This window comes from Apis dorsata, unplaced genomic scaffold (assembly GCF_000469605.1).
Source record: "Apis dorsata unplaced genomic scaffold, Apis dorsata 1.3 scaffold_382, whole genome shotgun sequence".
Taxonomy (NCBI): domain Eukaryota; kingdom Metazoa; phylum Arthropoda; class Insecta; order Hymenoptera; family Apidae; genus Apis; species Apis dorsata.
The window spans coordinates 348563-355200 of NW_006263644.1; the positions used below are offsets into that span (position 1 = coordinate 348563).

A 6638-nucleotide genomic window follows, 5' to 3' on the forward strand; every position below is an offset into this window, starting at 1 on the left:
AAGAGAGAGAAAGAGAGAGAGAGAGAATACTGTGCGAAAGAACGATTTCGAAGGAAGATTTCGCGTTCGAACCTTCGGCTACGAGGTTCGCCTGAACTCTGTGACAGAACCGAGGGTCTTCAAGGACGTTCGCGAGCCGTTCGATAACCAGAATCCAGGCTAACAGATGTTGGAAAAGATCATGCCGTGCGAACCGATTGCCCCGGTTCAAACTAGCCGAGACGATCGTCGCGGGAGCATCGAAAATCTTAGAGAATTCCAGAAATCGTTGGATATCGAGAAGTTGGTTTAACGACACCCGAAGAATACGAACATCGCTCGCGTCGAGACTCGAAGATTTCAGGATTTCAGGGGGAAAAGGAGAATCGAGAATCGAGGTTCGAATTTTTCCTTCCTCGAAATTTCGAACGATCTTCGAACAGTGAATACACGCAAGAAATTGTATGGTCATAGTGAGGATCTCGTTCGTTTGTGCGCTCGTTCGGGCTTGCGTCGAGCCACGTGGTGCTCCGAATCTGCGCTTCATCAATCCTCGCGCGTATACGCAACCTTCTCTCTTTGCGAAACCGCGTCTCGAGAAGGTGAAAACGAAGCGAGAGAGAATCCGGCGAATCACGGTGAATCGAAAGTATTAATAATTTTCCTTCGTTCGCATCGTCGAGCTTATGTGGTGTCGTTCGAATCGTATTTACGCAACGGAAAGAAGAAAAACTGTTCACGCCTCGAAGACGTCGAAGATTTTTGCACTCGGGGATAGTGAGACAGTGTGAACGGATCGATGAATGAAAGGAAGAAAATGAAGATAAAAGAAAAAAAAAGAAAGAAGAAAATGAAAAATCGAATAATGATAAATAATTGTGTGATTAAATTTAAAATAGTCGAATATCGACGTATAAAAAAAAAAGAAAGGTATATTAATTGGGGGAAAAGTGGGAGAAATATAACTGCTTATCGATTTTATCCTTGTCGTCGATTAATGAGACGACTGAAGGGAACGACGAAGAGAACGTTACGCTTTACGGACGTGTTAGCAGCCGACGGCTCTTTGCCAACGAGATCGTCACGAATCAACGATGAACAAGTGAGAGGTAAGAGCCAACATCGTAAAAAATAAAATCGATCAAAAGCCTAACCGTGATTCTATCGAAACTCGGTATCCTCCCTCGAAAAATCCTCCCTATTCCACCTCCCCTTCATCCACATTTCTCTACGATAGTGAAGTGTAGATATTCGAAACGCGTAATTGAGAACTGGAAAATAATTTTTCTCGAATATATATTTCCCGAATTTCGATTTGGTGACGCTTCTCAAGTGAGCAATTCGTAAAGTGAACCTCGACAAAAAAAAAAAGAAAAAGATCTCTCTTCACGACGCATCAGTTCGACAAATTTTTATCCCCCAACTTCCACTCGATATTCCAAAAAAAAAAAAAATACCGAAACAATAGATACCCGAATTCGAATTCAATACGAATTAGCCTTCGAAACGTTCGTCCAAGGGTGCTATCGTCCAAAGTGGTGGTGGTGGTGGTGGTGATGGTGAAGACGATCGAGTAACCGCGAGTGACATCTTCCTCCGGGAGTTTCCATCTCGATTCTCGCAATCGTGAACTCGATGCCCGAAGTTAAATTTCGTTCGAAGGGGGCCGGAACTTCCACCCCCTCCCTCCTCCTCCCCCTCGAAGAAGTTGTAACGGTGGACAAACAGTTTCCCGACCCGATCGAGGCGGATCCACCTGTTAGGCAAACAGGGTGACCGCAAATCTGCAGCTCGGAGGAGAGAGAGATGTGCCGTGTGGTCCACCTGTAGGAGCGGCGGTGTGTGTGCTTGCCCTCGCGTGTCGAAAAATTTCCTCCGTATTCGGGCGAAAAGAGGAGAGCACGTGTTCAGGTAACCGCGCCCTCGGGGTCGCATTGTATCCACGAGAAAATAGCGAACAGTGGATCCTCTCCTCTTCTTTCTTTCGCTCGCGCCGCCTCTTTAATCCCGCGTTCGACAGAATTGGGAAGTCAAGTGCTCCATTCAGCTTCCTCCTCCGTTCGGCCACCTCAAGGGAAATTCTCGTGACGCGTGCGGCTACCTGAAGATTTTTCGAAAGATTTTTCACGGGCTTCGAATGATTTTTTTTTTGTGCTCCTCGATGGCGGAAGTTTTGTTTCGACGGTGTTTTCGTGTTGTTCGAAAAGGGAAGTTGGAAGTTGGAGTGATTTTTCGAGCAGGATCGATCTATCTTTTCACGAAGTCGAGAGAGAGGTGTCAATTTCGAGAGATGAAGAGGAAGAAATATTTGTGTGGTAGTTGGAAATCTATTTGTTTTTCGAACGAATTTTTATTGAGTGAGATCGATCTTGTTGTAAATATATATTGCTAAACTTGCCAGTTTCAACGTGTTCTTCCACGTAGTGACGTATCGTTCGAGTTGTGACTATCGTAGATGCAATTTTCATACTTGATAGACAAGCGATTATATAAAATCGATATACGCTATAGGTGGAGAAGTTAGCTTCGAATGACCTGTATGATTTTATGCAGGAAATATCATTATCTTGATGTTTAAATTCCACGATGATTTTCAATTCTGACTTGTGTCACGGATCGCGTTACAGTTACAGAAACGTCGCGCGAACAGTGGCAACTTATCAGTGTTTCGATAGCTTCGAACTTTACGAACGATCGTTAAACCGACGATTTTCTTTAAACTGTATCTCGATGTACCAAAATAAGTAAAAATTTTTCTCGAACGATAGGTTCTCTTATAAAATTAACAATTTCGATAATTTTTATCCAAATTCTTCATTCTTCAACGAATTATTCCTATAAAATTATCAAAACTTCAATTTCACAACTTTGCAAAATTCGTTAATTTTTTTACTCCAAATCTTCACTTCTACCAACAAACTATTCCCATGTAAAACGAACAAACTTTCTCAAATTTCGATAATTTTTATCCCTAAATCTTCAATCTCTTCCAACAAAATTCGAATCCAACGTTTCGACGTTGAGGCCATGCGAGGCCAGAGGCATCGTAGGAAGGACTTGGAATGTCGAGCGTGGAGGAAACTATCAAGAAGAGTATTAATCACACGCGATCAAGTCGTTAGACACGGATATCGCGGCGATATTTCACGCCGTCATTGGCACAACAGCCTTCCAAGTGCGATTTTTTCCTCTCTCTCTCTCTCTCCTCTTTTCTTTTTCTTCTTCTTCTTCTTTTTTTTCCTCTCTCTCTCTTTTTTTTCACTATCGTCGTTGTCGCCGGTTGTACCGCAAGACGAACCGGCTTCTAATAATTCATCGCGTTGGAGGGATCGTTTCGAAATCTCCTCATCTCTCGTACGTGTATACGTATATACACGGGTATAAATCTTGGTCGATAACTCGTCGGTTGATTTTCGCGCGGATAGATAGTTCTCTAGAGGGGGAATGGCGACGTTCGTCGGCTGAGAAACGTCGACGAGGTGTGCACGTTTGATCCTCACCGTGCCTGTGCCCGTCGGATACCAGAAGTGTTGAATAGCCTCGCTCGAACTGAGCTGCTCGAACACCGCTTGATTTATGACCGGTGAGTGGGAATGTGTGTTAAAATGTGGACGTGCACGGCCGATACGGATGGCGAACGAGCCTCCAAATGTAATTTCGTAATCTTTTGTGTTCACGGTTCCCTCCGATGCTGGGGATCTGGACTTGTACGTACCAGGTGTTCCTAGATACCTTCATTCGAATATCATTACGTTGAATCGTTTTGAATCGTGGAATATTTTTGGAATTTCTTTTTCGGAAAGAGGGGAGGAAGAAGGTGTCCATTACGAAAGTCGTTGGAGAAATTATTCGAAGAATTGTTTGAAGATGATAAAAGGAACCAAGTACCGAGGTATGAGTTGATTTTCCTTATCTATCTTGTCAATTTACTAATTTAAGCTTAGGAATATAGATTCGTGAAGTGTTGTTGACACCAATTAAATTAGAATATAGTTCTAGTTCCTGAAGAAATTTATATTTACATTACCGCGAAACACAAAAATAGGCGTTCAAATTTCTCTGCGTCCCTCGAAACTGTCCTAAAATAAAAATATTATTCCCAAACTCGTTCAATCAAAAATAAATACTTGAATCGATCGAAATTCGAACCGTCGAAGAGATATCATTCTTCGTTTTCCATTAAAAATCCTTTCATTATTTCCCAAAATCCATCACCTCCGCCTCCACTTCCGGAGAAAAGCACCGTTCCACGCGCGTCCACGGTGTCCCGTTGGATTTAAAAGTCTCGGAGGATTTAAGGTTTATTCGATTGAATCGTGGAAGGCAACGGTGTGGTATCGCGATGAATGAAATGCTAAATGCGAGTAACGCGTTCCAGGAGAGCCGGGGACAATGTGTCTCGGGGGCAGAGAGAAATATAAAGGCTTAGAGACCCCCGACAAGAAGAAGACAATCGCTCGCAACTTTGCTCGCTAACCCTGTGTACAAGCTGCGGTTCGGTGGATATATACCCGAGCGGGGCCTTACAGGGGCCATTATCCGATCGTGGAATTTGAGATCTGGCCCTTTCAACCGCGCGTCAAATTATCCCCGAGCACAATGCGCCCGTTGATTGATATCTTCAGTCGTAGCTGCCGTAACGCGGCCTGGCCACGTTCGTTCCTTCGTTCGTTCGCCTCCTTTTCCATCCCCTGTTCTCCTCCTTCTCGCCAATCTCGCATTCGCTCCCCCTTTCTCCATCTTTCGCTCTCCTCGTTCGATCGACTCGTTTCGCTTTCTTCTCTTGCTCGTCCTTTTTTTCTTCCCTTCTTTTTTCTCTTTTCTTTTTAGGCCCGGCCCTCGCAGCCCGTGCAGCGGCCTCGCACAAAGCGAGCGCCGAATATCTGCGCGGACCCACGCAACCTCACCACCTTGATTCATTCTAAACTTCTGCCTTCTTCCTTCGAGAGAAGAAATACAAAGTCGGGAAACTTCTCGATTGTTACAGTTTATCTCGATTGTTATAGCGTTTCTGTTTCTGTTTTTCATTGTCATTGGATGAAGATGGCGTTGCGTGGAAATCGTAGATGTATAGAGAATTTAGAGTTCTTGGCGTTTCGTCGAAGCTCGAGAAAGAGAAGTTTTTTGAAGAATGGTTGTTTCGTTTTGAAATTTGAATAGCAGATGAAGATTGTTTCGAAGTGAAGAGGTTTTGGGTGAAACTATGAAAGTTTGGAGATTCTGATATTCGTAACTTGTTGAGTTTTTTTTAATATATGTTGTTTTCATCTTTGAGATAATTAAATTTGCCCAAGTGATACGAATTTCTCGTTGCAATAGAAATAATAAAAATAATGCGTATAATAATTTTAATAATAGTCAAATTTTCTACCCTTTTTATACGTAAATTTATTTTCCACAATTCTAGGATGCGAATGTACAGTTAAAAACTTTCAAAGAGTTATTTTTCGTTAATGGACGCTTGGTTGAGAGTGAAAGTTACCATTAATTTCTCAAACGTATTCGTGTACTCTTTTATTATTGATAATAGTTCTTCTTTTTCGAAACTACGAAATATTTTTCGCGAAATTTCGTTTCGTTTAGACATCTGCGACGGTATGTACGTGTCACCTGCAGCTGTCTGAGAAACATCTCGAAAGTGACACCCCTAATCATGGATAATTTACGCATGGCCGAATTAGGTAATTACTCGAGGCGCAGGAACGTCCATTCATCTTTTTACTTAGCCCATTTTAGCTCGAAATTGGTATAATTAGCGCGAGGATATAACGTAGTAGAAACTCGTGTCCTTTCCTCATCGTAGAGGATTAAACCCCTCTCTCTATATATATAATTCTCTTTATCGCCGGTGTTCCTGGTATCATCACCCTTTCACATTTTTCTTGTCCGTCACTCTATTGGTGTTTCCATGTCTCTTTCAGTTCCTTTGATGTCATCTTTTGTCGCGCTCGACCTTCGTTTATCTTCATTTTCTGCTAGCTAATTATTACGAAATTGGAATACGTTTTGTACCATTCTATCTCGTGTTTCGAGTATTTTACCGTCAAGATAATCCTTAGTACAATAATAATTGAATGATATTTACAAGTAGAACTCCAATTTTTATATATTTTTATAAAATACTATAATATATATTCCGAATATTTTTATTTTTTTTTATGCACGTCATATGTAAATTTTTGCACACTTATAAACGTTAATACGTTAAACAAAAGTAAGCAAAAATAATAATTAATTCAACTTAATAATTTTCAAAATGATCCACTTCTCGAAATCCTTCTCTAAAAAAAAAACTTCTCAATTATAATTAAACAATCTCGGTTAAATCCAATTCGAATTATTCACGAATCAATCAGCCTTATCGTTCAATTAAACGTTCCTTAATTGGACAAACACGTATCCCCATATTTACCTAAAATTTACACTTGCAAAAACTCGGTCCCAACCCATTCGCCCGATCAATCCCGAATCATTCCCTCCCCTGTCGAATCGAGAAGCTGGCTCGTTCGTTCGGGAACTCGTCAAAGAGTTTCTCTCCTCGCGAGGAGAAAATTTTCCGCGCGCGTTTTTCGAGGCCATTTTTCACTGTCGGCCTCGCGCCCTCCCACCCCTTGTGTTGGCATTTCAACCGGTCTAAGGGACGTCGAACGGCCGGAAGC

The 6638-nt window shown here is 42.0% G+C and overlaps 1 protein-coding gene and 1 long non-coding RNA gene across 2 annotated transcripts in view; one reads left to right on the plus strand and one right to left on the minus strand.

Moving 5' to 3' along the window:
• LOC102671133 (UPF0489 protein C5orf22 homolog) overlaps positions 1 to 6638 on the minus strand; it is an 834013-nt gene that overhangs the window by 188663 nt on the left and 638712 nt on the right. The gene's annotated exons all lie outside the window — the stretch shown is intronic.
• LOC102671450 overlaps positions 7 to 6638 on the plus strand; it is a 14413-nt gene continuing 7781 nt past the window's right edge. Inside the window, exon 1 of the long non-coding RNA XR_422245.2 lies at positions 7 to 1088. This is a non-coding gene — a long non-coding RNA (uncharacterized LOC102671450). The remainder of the gene's footprint in view (positions 1089 to 6638) is intronic.